The sequence below is a fragment of the Monopterus albus genome, unplaced genomic scaffold, assembly GCF_001952655.1.
Source record: "Monopterus albus unplaced genomic scaffold, M_albus_1.0 scaffold334.1, whole genome shotgun sequence".
NCBI classification, from domain to species: Eukaryota; Metazoa; Chordata; class Actinopteri; order Synbranchiformes; family Synbranchidae; genus Monopterus; species Monopterus albus.
This window is the reverse complement of record NW_018128214.1, coordinates 554,574-567,287: the sequence shown is the minus strand read 5'-3', so window position 1 is coordinate 567,287 and position 12,714 is coordinate 554,574.

The window sequence follows — 12,714 nt, the reverse complement described above, 5'->3', positions numbered from 1 at the left end:
CCCATTGAGCATCTCTGGAGAGACCTGAAAATGGCTGTCCACCAACGTTTACCATCCAACCTGACAGCACTGGAGAGGATCTGCAAGGAGGAATGGCAGAGGATCCCCAAATGCAGGTGTGAAAACTTGTTGCATCATTCCCAAAAAGACTCATGGCTGTATTAGCTCAAAAGGGTGCTTCTACTAAATACTGAGCAAAGGGTCTGAATACTTATGACCATGTGATATTTCAGTTTTTCTTTTTTAATAAATCTGCAAAAATGTCAAACATTCTGTGTTTTTCTGTCAATATGGGGTGCTGTGTGTACATTAATGAGGAAAAAAATGAACTTAAATGATTTTAGCATATGGCTGCAATATAACAGAGTGAAACATTTAAGGGGGTCTGAATACTTTCCGTACCCACTGTATATAATCATCATACCCTTGCTAACAAAACAAATCTAATGGAGGCCTCAGACCTTTACACAGTACTGTACATAGTATAGTGTGTACTTCCTGTCCACCACTGCACAGGTGCACATTACACTGTGATACATTTACATCGTCTGATACGGTTGAATCGGGTTATGTTCCACAGCTCCACTTTGACCTCTGACCTCTGAAGGAGCCTCAGATATTCTGGATGGAAATTAAACATGATGAATCTTTGGCTGTTGTTGCTTTTAGGGTCTGATGATAAGAGTCGGCCTGGACCATGGAGAGACTGCTTCTCACACCAGCATGAGACGTTACAGTGGAGCCCAGTGTCCAGCAGGTGGCGGCAGAGACCAGCTGGACACTGGGTTTTGGCCACACCTGTACTGTAGCTTTGTTCAGAATTATTAGACTCTTAAGTCTGTTTTAAATGCAGGAGAGCAAGACATCTGATTTTGTACAGCCAATGTTACAGTTTGTGTGTGAATGTCAGAACATTTGCCAGGTTTTTGTTCCCTTGGTTTTCCTTTTGTGATCGTTTGTTTCAGCCCAGAGGCTGTTGCACCGTCTGCCTGCTGATACACGAATAAAGTGCCGATTCATGGATGAACAATCAAACACACTTATGCCCATGTGGACAAGAAGTTTGGAAATCTCTTCTGCTGCTCAGAGATGTAGATGTTCTCCTCCTGAAGCGCTGAAGCGACATTGTGAACACAGCCAGTGAAATCAAGTAACAGCTGAACAAACCGGACTTTAATGAACTGGAATTTAAGTTTTGCTTTAAAAATCAATGTCATAAACCGTATCTCTGTGGTTATTTGACCAAAATGAGAAGGACTTCATTCTTGCCATTAGGGGAAATTGCATGCCAGCTAAACGTTCAGAGCTCTCAGCCATGGCCCAGGTGTCACATCACATCTGAACAACAAGTTGACGAAGGTGTCATGTGAAATGTGATATGGTTGAGAAAAACCCAACAGAAGGCTGTTGCGCTTCACGTGTTATCCGCCCACTATATGGCTGTTATCACACCCGTAATTCTGCTCCAGTATGGGCACCATGAAGATGGTCCAGCGCAAGATTAACAGCCAACTAGCAGGTGGAGCAGGACCCCGGTGACCCACATTTATGGTGCTGGCACCAACTAACAGCAGCCATTCAATGGGGCGCTAACACGTAAAGCAGGTTATTTATTACCTAAAGGTGGGAGACTCCTGATGACTGGCTGAAACCTGCAAAGACCAGACAGGTCACATGTTCCACCATTTTGTGCAGATTGGTAGTCCTTGACAGCGCCAGTAGATGCCAACCACAGCTTCCTTGGTTCATTTTTAGGTCGTTCCCAGGAACTAGCATCTTTCTGTGTGACTGGACTTGAAGGCTGAGGACTGGAGACTCTACCTGTCTCACACTACAGGGTTTTATCTGCCCACTGTCCACAGCGACTGACCCGGACTGGCACACGCATGGCCCATCTGGGTCCCATCAGTCATCGCCCAGATCTTGTTAATAATTGGCTCAGCAGTTGTTATGTGTGTCCCTACGTTAAGTCTGTTCCACTTTGATCCACCGACCTTTTCACCTCCGTCAGGTGTCATTCCCCTTTTTATGCCCAAGTGAAACTGCATGTAAACACACTCAGGGTGAATTTCTGTATTGTCACACAAACCTGAGTCACAAACCCTGATAAATCACGACATGCTGCAGAGAGTGGGCCGTTCAGGGACCCCTCCCCCGGAGTCTGGCCATCTGCCACAGCTGTCGCTCGCCCCAACCGCCACTCTAATTGACAATGAACACAAAGGCGTGGCGATAATTACAGTTGGCCGCTTGGCAACTTCTCTGAGTTTCAATTCCTCCTTTTCAGGATTCATCAGGCCCCATCTGCTGGGGCCCGAATCTGGCATCTGCCTCCCCCTCCTCCCCCCTGCTCGGCCTGCTGGGGCTTTTTTGTTGGTGCTTATTAGTGAGCCGGCCCGTAACCCTCAGAGGTGAAGTCGCCTCGAGCAGAAAGCCCTGCTCTGTTTGTTCAGTCGGAGAAAGTCAAAGATAAAGAAAAGGCTCCTTGTGGGCTTCTTTCTCCTCCTTTTCATCCGTTCTCTTTTCATGTTCTTTCTCTTTTAAGGGCAGGATCAGAACAGCTTTATTAGCACCGTGCCTCCAACACATCTCAGGGATATTTCTAAGAATCCTTTAATGCTGTGAAAACCATCTGCAAGCTCAGCCTTCAGGACTGAATTTAATTTCTGCTCTGCTGGCTGCTGCACACGAACCAGGAGGGAGACGTTCTCCAGCTTGTCTCTTGAAACCAGCTGATTTGTTTCACTGCAAACATGAAATAGTCCAAACACATCTGAAGAATACAAGCTCATGTCAGACCGGTAGAGTTATACTTCTGGTCTAAACACTAACATCGAGTGTCCCGACAGAGCTGTCATTAATCAGGGCGAGTGCAGCTCAGGTCCCATTTATTACCCCCCGTCAATTAGTCTTAAGAGAAAAACTAATGAAATGTTATTTCATGACAGAACCAAACCTCTCAGACATTAAAGCAAAGTCTCAGCAGCTGCTACAGATGTTTTAAAGATCTTGTTTCTTCCTGCTCTGCTCCTTGTGTTTCAGCCTGCACTGAAGGAGAACAAGCAAAGCATGTCATGTGTCTCGGCCCGGGGGTGGGGGGGGCTCTGTTTTGTTTCCTAAAGCCTCTTGTGTTTTCTGCTGCAGCCTGGGTTTTGTGTTAGAAGTTGCCTGCTGTTTGTGAATGCAGCTCGAGGCCACAGTCGCTCAGCTGCTGGTTTGATGTGCTGCACCATTAAACCCCATCAATCTGAACCAGGAACCAGCTTCACTGCAGCTGCAGCGAGTCGCCGTTCACTGTCGGCTCCATCTGCATCGAGTCTTCATTTGATGTTTTAATCAAGAGCAACTAGGACATTGAAGTTGGGTTCTCTGTTTTTAAAGCAGACTGATTTCATTGCCTCCTCAATCTGGTGGTTTTACACCAGTGAGGGTGTGGGGGGGTACTGGAGCGTTGTGCCTGCTCTCTGTGTTTCAGATTCTTCTGTAAACGCTGTCCTCAGTGTCCTCAGCCAGTGTAGCAGCCCCACAGGCCATGTTTCTATTCTTTCCACTTTGCTACTACAATACCCATGAGCCTTGGCTGCTGTTGCTATGGAAAAGAGCAGTCACAGTGTGAATCCTGGTAAATTCAAAGCAGATCAACCTGCTGAAATGCACCCTGGGAGTGTTTTCTCTGAAGGCTTTAGAGACACAAGTTTTTTATCAAAACTAATGTTTTCTAACATGGTTCTTAATATTTCTACTGACGAATGAACCAGGGGAGTTTCATGCTGAGTAGACACTGTGTGTGAATGAATGGCACTGGTTCCTGTTCATATCTGTTGTTCTTGGTTTGTTTGGCGGCTGTTTGGCATCAGAAGCGATAAAATCGGAGGCCTTGAAGTGCAGTGTGTTTCTCATGTCAGCACGCCTGGCAGCAAGGGCCTGTGTGTTTCCCCGGGGACAGGAGCCTTCTGTGGACGTCATCTCTGGGTCAGTAAACACCGGACTTCCCCCTAGGAGCCCGGTGTTCGATTCCCATGTGAAACATTGTGTGTGTGGTTTTGTTTTTTAATGTGCGACTGTTCCACAGCCTTAACTGTGTTTGTTACTGCTTGTGCCTGAACCACAGATGGATTATGGGGCTGGATATGGAGCCACCAGTTTTTCTCCAGTGGCCACTTGTGACACTGTACTAAAAAACAAACGAGCAAAAGGTTTTGGGGAAGTGAGTGGGCGCCATCTTTGAGTCCAGGATCCGGCTCTAAAACATCCATGGACTAAACCAAACCAATTATTATGGTAGTTTCCCTGGTGAGGAAGGTCCAGGAGCCGTGGCCCCTGGAGGGGTCCACTGGGTCGTATTGTAAGGCAGGGGCCAACAGCAGGTACTGTCATTTAGGTTGGGGGACTGGCCTGATACTCATTATGATTTTTAGAAACTCTCAGTAAAAGAGACAACTCTCGTTCTTCCTGTTGTTTCTGTCTCACACTCAGTGAAGCTCGGTTTGTTTCTTTGCTGCAGACAAACACTTTCTCTGCAAAAACCATCGTATTGTGGACGTTTCAGGAAGCTGAGCTGTGTTGCCAGGTGCATCGCTGTAGATTTTCCAAAAACAAATCTTTATCATTGAGTTTGAATCATTCACCTCTTTGCTACATGTACCAAACTCATACTACAGCTGATCAAAATGTGGGTTTCACATCAGATGAACTCCCTGGACCCTGATCCTGAACAGGAGGAGGAGGGTGAGGTGTGCAGGGTGACGGACAGCTCCTTTGGCCCAGACCCACCCCACCCCCTTTGTAGGCTACCATAATGGACAGAGCTCCAAACTGGGAGAGCTGGGGGAGGGGTCTGACAGCTTGGTCTCTGTTTGTGTCTTTAGAAAAAGCAGCTGCTCTGCTCTCAGACTCAGCTCTAGTCTGGACTAAATCCAAAGCAGGACATCATCTGGGTTCTGATCTGCCTTCTCTTAATCCCTGGTCTGGTCCAGGCTCATCCAAGGTCTTGAGTTGTTGTGCTGTACCTCTTGGAAATTCCAAACCTTCGATCTAGGTTTAATTTAGGGGTTTATTCCAAGACAAATTCCACTTTGTTCAAGGTTAATCCCAGGTCTTGCCCTGGGTTAATCCCTGATCCGTTTTCCCTATTATTCTGGCCCAGGATAATCTCTCATCAATCACTGGTTAATACCTGGTCTATGTTGGTTTAATCCTTGCTCTGTTTCCTGCTAATCTACAGTCTGTCCCGAGACGATCGTGGTCTGGTCTGTGGCTGGTTAATCTCTACTGCTGCAGTACCGGTCTGGATAACTCCGGCTCTTTCCTGCTTTTTTTTTTCTCAGGCTGTTGCCTGGTTCATCCTGTCTTAATCTGCTGTGTGTTTGCTGCTGATCCATAACCAGTCAGGCTACCAGGGTAGAACATCAGACCTAAACACTACCGTCTGTATAGAAATCCTAACCCTAATTTCAGCCTTAATGTGAATCAAAGCAGAGAAATCACAGCCGAGGCTGTGCACTGAGCTGCCGCTGTAAAACCCTGTTAGTGGTGTATGTTCACTAAAACTCCACCGGAGCTGGATGAAACTTGCTGATGAAGCCAAGTGTCTAGGCCACAGCCCAGTCTTCTTGATGTAAATCACAGAAACACCTCCCTCCCCCAGTTTCTCCGCCCGTCTTCGGGTTTCTTCTGCTCAAAACTGTCATTTGCTGATTTGCATCTCTGCGGATATTCCATCTCAAGGCTGTGGAGCAGGATACTCATCCAGTTTTCTCTGCAGCGGCAGTGGGTGGCGGGTCCTGATGTGGTCCACAGTACATTATAGCATAACACGGCGTCTCTGTGGCCAGTGTCTGTCCAGCTGCAGAAATAAATTCAGACAGCCGAGTCCAGCAGCTCATCTGGAGATGTGGAAACTGTTACAGCTTTGACAGTTTCTGTTTCGAGCCTGTCAGAGACAATCGTCCTGCCCTCAGTCAGACTCAGCCTCCACCGCCCTCCATCTTATTTAAACAGACATCTTTCTGATTATTTGTATGGGAACCTGGCTTTGATGGAATATTGTTCCATGGTGTGTTTTAATGTGCTAGGGATCAGTTAAAGGTGGTTTACCGCTGCAGCTGAAGGATGACAACATGCTTCAAGAGTCCGATAGATTTCAGGTTCATCTGCTTCATCTGTTCAGCCTGGCAAGAGGTCACATGACCTTTTGATGCAGAGTTTTAAAGTGATGAAGGTGAAACCTGTCTGTGAACAAGTCTGAATGCTACCGAAGACAGAGGATATGAAAGAACAGTGTTTTCCTGCCTTTACCCTGATCACCTGATCCTCCACCTGCCTGCACACCTGCCCCCAGAGTGGCCCCCAGAGTATGTAACCCTTTCATTGTCATTTCCTTTCTGAGTCCAGCAGCCAACCAACATGAGCAGAAACCTATGTTTTCACATGTGGCTTTCTAACTTGTGAAACATCATCACACAGTGAATAAATGTGCAGGCTGTATTTGGACAGCTACGTCTTTCTGTTCTTCAGACTCGGTGCTTCAGCATGTGATCTACCCCAACGGACATTAAGTGGTGAGTCTCAGAGCGCGTCTGCATCATGATGGACAGAGCTGAGTGAGAGACGCATTCACTGTAGGCCTCTGTATACACACGCACACACGCCCCCAGGTCATCATGTCAGGCATCTCATGCTGAATTTCAGTAATCATCCATAAAGTGTGACAGCGCCTGTTACCATGGCAACATAAATCCAAGGTCCCCCCGCCCTTTTCTTTCTTGATGCATAATTGGATGGTGCAGAAACTGCTCTGGATTCTCCTCACGCCACAGAGGAGACATCCATCAGAGCACCCACTGGTACCCAGTAGCCCAGTGCTCCCAGTATTTCTCTTGGAGGGGGGCAGGGACGGGGAATACATCTTGTGTACTAACGCTGGTTTGAGGTCCCGGAGGCCTCCGAATGTTTGTCAGACATCAGAAATCTGTCTGCATCTCTTTGTCATCAGGTTCATTCAGTGGCGTCCTCAAGCTGGTGTGTTTCCACAGTAGCCTCCACCCCGCAGCTCCCTAATGACAGCCCCACCTCACCTGCCTCCTCACCTGCTGCCCGTTGGACACAGACGCTGACTCAGCAACTGTCACAAACTAGACTGGGATCATTTCGATTCTGTCACTGATCTGCTCTGTCAGTACTTTTGTCAGCCAGCGTGACTGTGAAATAATACCACCGAGCTGCGATTCACTAGTGTAGCTACTGTTTAAAGGAGCCGTGTTTACTTTGGCACCTGCTCAGGATTCATGTCCAGCCTTTTAGTCAAATTGTGGTCATGTGACCTCACAGAGTCGCTCCTGTGGTTAAAGCTGTTTGTTACCTGATGACAGAGGAGGAGGGGACAACAACACCGGACACACTTCACCCTGCAGCCTGTTTATCCTGAGTACTGAAGTTTGTTATTCTGACACATTCTCCTCAGTGTTTCTGTAGAGCGGGTCGTCCCCTAAACTGAGGGGTGGTGGTTCGAATCCCGGCTTCTCCAGCTCACATGTCGAAGCGTCCTATTGGCCCAGACCCTGAACCCCAGGATGCTCCCGGTGGCTGTGAATGTTTGTGTGGGTGAATGGAACATAGTGTGAAAGCACTGTGAGTGTGCTTCACTGCATAGAAAGGCACTGTACAAGAATCGCACCATTTACAATTCTACTGCTATGGTCTAGTTTTTATTGACTTACACACACACGTTAGAGCTGCACATATGAAGAGAAGCGCACACACATTGTTTCAGCCAATCAGATGTGAGTGTTTTTGTATGTGAGCTGCTGCTGACAGCATGGGCTGCTCTGCACATGAATGTACCCCACCCCCACCCAACCACACACACACAGGGATTATCAGACCTTGTTGTGACTCTGCTGCAGAACTCCACAAACACTGGCTCACTTCCCCCAGATTACATCACATGATGTATTTCCTCTCCTTCCTTTTAAGGCCGTCTGCTGTCTCTCCTCCGTCGTCATTCTGGTTTTATGACTCAGGTGAACGGAACTGACTATTTCAAATGATTCTTTGCTAAAAATGAGAGTTGAGCTTTAAAGAAACAGAGTGTGAGGTTTTGCTGAATGAGCTGACGTCTTGTACAGATGTGTTTTAATCTGACAGTTGTTTCCTCTGAGCGGCTGATATCTGATCTCAGGTCAGCAGCAGTATAATGAGCTGCTTTCATCAGAGCATCATGAATGTGAAAAGACTTCTCAGGTCACATTTCCATGTCAGGACATCTCTGCTGAGGGCACTGATTTACGGCAGGAGGAAAAATAAACATGCCGCTGTCTGATTGAGATGTGCAGCAGAGTCTCGCCGTAGTTTATTGTCACCTTACAGACCACTGAGGACTATTTTCAGGATATCTGGGTGAAGTGAAACCATTTTATTTTTTGGCAGATAACCTGAAACAGCTTGTGTCGTTCAGAGACAAAAGGCAGCTCTTGCTCTGCAGCTCCTCTTCACTCCTTGTTTGCTACAGCAGGACGATCCAGATGCAAATGAGGCAGCAGTTAACAGCATCACAACAGAAGAACAATTTGTATTGTGGACAACATGTGAGCGGACGCACAGAGCCTCCCCCCTCTTAAATCAGATGAAAACTCTACATCCAGATCAGAGGAAGTTTTACTGCACTTTGTTTGTTCAATGAGAGAAACACAAGCAAACCCTGCACAGTCTGTGTTCATTTCATGGATTGTTTAGCCGCAGTAGAAAACTACAGTATACTGACGTTCTATAAAGATGTAATTAAGGGCTGGCTCAGGCGACTGAGCCTTCCCTTAATTATGCTGCTATAGGCCTAGACTGCTGCCATCTTAGATGAGGATGCAGTGAGGAAAGATGAAGTGAACTGGTGTCTTCCAGCTTCTGATTGACTGAACACACTTGATCCAGGTGATCAGTAGTGGGCAGGGCAGGGATAGCTGGAAAACAAGGACCGGGAATGGCCCCCCCGCCCACCACCCGTCTAGGCCTTACTATGTAAAGTGCCCTGAGATGACTGTTGTTGTGGTTTGGTTGATCTGCTGTTGCCTTTGAATGACTGCCTGCTGCATGTTCCAGACACCGTCATACTCAAAATGTTGTATCCAGTTTCATTCTCCATGTCAGGCCTTATACAACATGGTCAGTTGCCTCAGACCGAACAGCCAAACCTGCCTTAGCTCTTTTAGCCAGTGAGTCTGAATCCATCACATACACCTCAGTGTTTTGTGTTGCAGCTGATGAAAGGTGTCATTTCTATAATTCCACTTGTTCCTCCAACTTGAAACTGAATGAGTATCTGAGAGGCTCTGTGGAGGCTGAACTCCTCCTTATCTGGGGTCTTGATAAAGTGGAAGCAGCTGGAGGATAGTATTACCTGTGACCCCCTCCCTGCTCTGTGCCTCTGGTTGTGTTGGTCATGGCCCTGCAGCTCCTGCGCTCTAATAACAACCTCTGTTATCTCCTCAAACACCAGCTCCATCTCTGGACTCCTCCTCCTCTGGGTGCGTCGGGGGAAATGGTTTGTATTTTTTGATAAACAACCTTCCTCCTGTGGGAAAAAATAATCTCAGCCTAACAGAACCTCTCTCAGGAGGAACTGTAGATAGAGGAACATCTGGATTACCTCTGCTTGGCCTGCTGCCACCACCACATGGTCCTGGAGAGTCACTGGAAAGTGGATGGATGGATAAAGTCCTGCCAGGCTGCAGCGTTTTCTGAGTGTTCAGTGAGACTGGCTTTGTAGTGAATGGACCTCCATACTCAGACCTTCCTGCCAAAGCAAACCACTGGCAGGTTTTTGTGCTTATTTGTCATTTTATATGAAACTGAGCAGACGCACCGACACAGGCAGCAGTCAGTGAGCTGCATTCAGTGCTGCAGCTAAACCTCATTAAAGTGCAGCCGCTGTGTTTGAGGAAGGCTCAGGTGTTGACAAGAAGCTCATGGACGCTAATACATCCACCTCCCCTCCACCCCCGACAATCCCCATCTCCATACACATGTTAACGGAGGAGGGGGTGTAAGGAGGAGCTGCCGCTGCATGTGGAGAGCAGCATAATGAGCTGCAGAGCCTGCACAACCTCCAGTCTGCAGAGGAGCTAAAAAAAACAGGGGCAGAGCCAGGAAACCAAGCCAGTTACAGAAAATGACATGTAAAAATATACGATACAAATTATTAATTTGGTTTGAATTCTGAATTCTACTTACTGTATCCAGTATCAGGATCCATAATTACAGGAGCTCATAAGATGCTTCCTTCCACCCTTTGTTCTACTTGTAAAGAACTTTGTCCCTTCTGTTTTTGTAAATAAATTTGCTTAGTCAAGAAATCCTTTGTAAAGTCCTGGACCTGCACCAAGGCCTGCTCCATTCAGTGCTGGCCGATGGCCAAACTTTGCAGCAGATTTCATTGAAATTCCATCTGTTACTGAGCAAAATGTCATTAGCAGGCACACAGCTAACAAACAAGCGAAACCTCTGTAGTGAACTGTAGAAATCTCCACATTATCCCATTATATTTGTTGATTTGTTGATAAGTCTTAAACTTATTTTGAAAGACTGGAGAGAGATTTATTTTAAGAACTTGTGTGATGACTTGTGTAAGACAGATTTGATTGTTACACTTGATTGTGATACATTTATACTTTCAGACTTGAACAATTTAAACATTTCTTAGTAAATGTGGAGGTTGTTGCAGGGTATAGGTCACTGTCTGACCTCTGAATACCCAGTAAGGAAGCCCAGGGCTCCGATCTGGTCCCTCTTGGTTCTTTTCTTTTGTCTTCTGAATACATTTTTATACTTTCATACAACTGATTCCCAGTTATTGTGTGTTAAACTCACTTATAACCCCACATTTTTCTTAAGTGATCCTTTGGTTTTAAAATATGCCCGTTTGACATTTCACACTAAATGCTTTTTTTTTAAAAGCTATTAGGGACTTTTGTTTTGAGCAGTGCATATCTAGTCCTCCAAACAGCAGAATCAGAACTTCATATAAGTATAGATATAGGTGATTAGTAATAATAGGCTGGTTCCTGCAGCAGCAGCTCGACCTCTGACCTCGGACAGCTCCCAGAACAAGAGGCACATTCCTGAGAAATGGCTGGGCTCATCCATATGAATGGTGGTAACCTACACACACACACACGGTGTAATCAATAGTCACAGTAGCAGCAGTGACTGTGTCTCTGCAGCTGCTGTTTGTTTTCATATGTAAAACCTAGTTTTCCACAAACGACTCTCTGAGGGTTTCATGTGCATTGCAGGAGAATCTGAGTCAGGTTCAGGAGCGTAGGTTTGTGCCTGAGCCCCCTGCGCTACCTCTGGTTACTGACTGAGGAGGCTGTGAGGCCCCTTTGCAGTGTGAGGCCCCTTTGTACTTCACAGTGGCACAGTTCAGCCTCCACATACATGTTCTGCACACAGGGTTCTGTTGGTTCTGGCTCAGCTGTTTTTGTTGAAAAAACATGGCACTAGTTAATGTATGGCTCAAACTGTTGCAGCTTATCTCAGCAGCAGATAAATAAGCATGCGGTGCTGCTCCCAGGGCTTACTGCTGTGGGCACATGGTAACAACTACATTCACATACCCACCAGTGTCTTCCAGACCTGGTGTGTCCACAGCAGTGTGAACAGACCACACCAGATGTCCTCAGACCAGATCTGTGCCATCTGCATATGTGCTCCTAGACCCGGTTCCTCTCCGACCTCTGACTGTGTGAGTGCTGTCAGGACGGTCAGACCAGAATCCATGTGGTCATTTTAACGTCTCCTCCTCTGCACATATGGCCTGTCATCCTCATTCGGCATCGGCCCCTCACAGACCGGTAACAATAAACAACATTAAGGCCTGAGATGGCAACACCGCTTAATGGCTGGGTAAAGCCTCCAACCACCTCCGGGGGTGGGGGGAGTAAACATGTAAAACAAGGATCTGTTCACACACCTCTCTCTCTCTACAGTGGATTTTGGAGAAAACCTGTGATCCACATCAGGACTTCCAGGATGTCAACCTTGACACAGAGGATTTGGACACTACTGACTAAAAATAGGAGAAAACAGGAATTTGTGCTGAGTTCTTGGGTGTTTCCCAGAAACCACTGAAAGCTCCTTGAACACTCCTGAACATCGTCAAGGACACTCAAGGAACCATTTCACGGATCTTTGAAAAACCTAAAGGCCATGGAGCCTAAATCCTTGATAATTCCTAGAATCTTCTTAAATGCCTCTGGAACATGTTCCTACTACTCTATTTGGAGAATGTTGTTGCGGTTCTGCTCCCCCCCCCCCCCCCCCCCAAAATAAATAAATAAATAAATAAACAAAATAGACAAAAATGTTGACTTTATGTTTAGTGAGACATTTAATCTTAACATTTCTTCTTTTCACATGTTTTAAAATGCACTCTGTGTTTGAATATAAATAATATTCATGTCCACACTGTCTGGCACTGTGGTGTTTAATTCGATCCAGAACATTTCCAGACATGGACTCTTTGATTTAAAGCCACTAAACACGAATAAAACCCCGATAAATATCGATCACCTTCACTGTAATGACTTATAAATTGAAATTGAATTGAGATAACTCAAGACACCGATGGGCGGGCAGGTGGGAGGGTGGGGGGGTTGGGATTGGTTGAAATCGCTACGGAGGCGGGAAGGTTTCGGAGAATAAGGGCGGTGATTGGTTGGG